The following is a 1817-nucleotide window of genomic DNA, read 5'->3' as shown; positions in this document are numbered from 1 at the left end:
TGCAATAAAGTTTTTTACCATGTGTTGATTGTTTCACATGGTACAACTGCCGAAAAGTCTATTGGCAAATAAAAATATTTCGTAATAATCACGAAACAACGTAAGGCACAATTATTTACTTTTTGAACTATATCTTACTTTTTAAACCCTGAGTGCTGACCGTCTGTCAATACATTAACCTACATACATTTACGACATAATTTTAAAATAAACATTTTTTGAAATCTTATATAGTCCCTGTAGTAATTAAAAGGAGGAGTGAGAGCAGGAGTGAGAGCAGGAGAGGCAGTGCCCCAACCCTGACAGTCAGTCAGTCAGCACACAGACTGACACATTTGAATATTAAAGAGAAGAGGGAGGCAATAAGCAATACATCAGCACAGGCACTTTGACAGATGACGTACTTACCAACAAAATAATAAACAATGACCACTCCTATTGCACATCTGCAGAAGGCCTCTCACTAGCTACTGCACCATCATCTCAGCAAGATCTTGACCTTAGCAGTGAGGACTGTGAAGATTCTGAGGAAGAATTCCTAATGGAGGAGAGTCAAGATAATGCCTCAGATGGTGAGTTTGAGACATTGTGTCGACAGCAGAATTATTAAAGCTCTTTCATGTGTGCCATTGGCAAGGTTGTGGAAAATGTTTGGTAAGACCACCTGCAGTTTCCAAAATTGGATTTGGGCTTAGAGTAAACACAGAATGCATTGATGGCCATGATTATACGTGGCATTCTCAGCCTTTAGTTAGAGGAATAATGGAATGCAATGTTTCTGTCCCTGCTGCTGTATTTGTCACTGGAAATGAGTGCAGTCCATTCATGGAGGTATGTGACACCATTGGTCTGGAAACCATCTCCAAAAGGCAGTGGTTCAACATACAGAAGGCCTATGTCATCCTAGAGGTCAATAATGTCTGGACAGTACACAATGAGGCTGTACTGAACGCCCTATCTGATGAGCAGCTCATTGTGTCAGGAGACTCCAGATATGACAGTCCAGGTCACAACGCCTCATATGGAACATACTCACTCCTGGACATCAAGTCGAACCTGGTGGTGGCACAGGAAACCGTTAAAGTCACACAGGTGAAGAACAGTTATTTGCTTGAGGTAGAAGATCTGGAGAGGTGCCTTTCCCACTTGGAAGAGTATGATGTCACCATATCTGTTTTAGCAACCGACTGCCACCCATCAGTGCAGAAAGTCATCAGCCTGGAATATAAATCCATACAGCATGAGTATGACCTCTGGCACATTGTGAAGTCTGTCAAAAAGCGACTGCTGCAGTGCCACAACGAGGAGCTGTTTGAGTGGATCAGAATGATCACAAACCACGTCTGGTTTTGTGTCACAACATGTTTGGGAAGTGTGATGAAGCTGAAAGAGAAGTGGATCTCAGTCCTTCATCACATTACCAATGTGCATTACTGGGTGTCCGGTGAGACATCACCAAGTGTGGACGTCCACCCTACCTACACCCCTCCGGAAGGAGAGTCTGCTATGCTCTCTAAACTCTGCTGGCTTTCAGCACCTTTCAGAAGATAGTGCTTGACAAGCAGCTCCTGAAGAAACTGGAATAATCCACACTGGATGAATTCACACAGGACAGCTGAAAAGTCTTCACTCCTTGCACACAAAGTATGCCACAAAAAGAAAGAAGTCTCTGAAGGAGAGCTTTGAGGCACGTCTGCGGGTTGCTGCACTGGATCACAACAGTAATGTGAACAGGAAGACAGCCAAAACAAAGGAAGGTGAGGAGCAACATAAACACCAGTACTTCAAGGCTACTCAACAGTATGTGGTGACCCCAC

At 43.6% G+C, this 1817-nt stretch overlaps 1 protein-coding gene across 1 annotated transcript in view; it reads left to right on the top strand.

Annotated features, from left to right (window-relative positions):
• Positions 1-1031: 1031 nt before the first annotated feature.
• Positions 1032-1817, top strand: part of LOC118335417 — a gene marked incomplete at its 5' end in the record, with an annotated part of 7705 nt that continues 6919 nt past the window's right edge. Inside the window, 1 exon segment of the mRNA XM_035671680.1 lies at positions 1032-1452.

Source organism: Morone saxatilis, unplaced genomic scaffold (genome assembly GCF_004916995.1).
Source record: "Morone saxatilis isolate NCDOM2014 unplaced genomic scaffold, NCSU_SB_2.0 Contig24, whole genome shotgun sequence".
Taxonomy (NCBI): domain Eukaryota; kingdom Metazoa; phylum Chordata; class Actinopteri; family Moronidae; genus Morone; species Morone saxatilis.
This window is presented reverse-complemented; position numbering and strand designations above follow the sequence as displayed.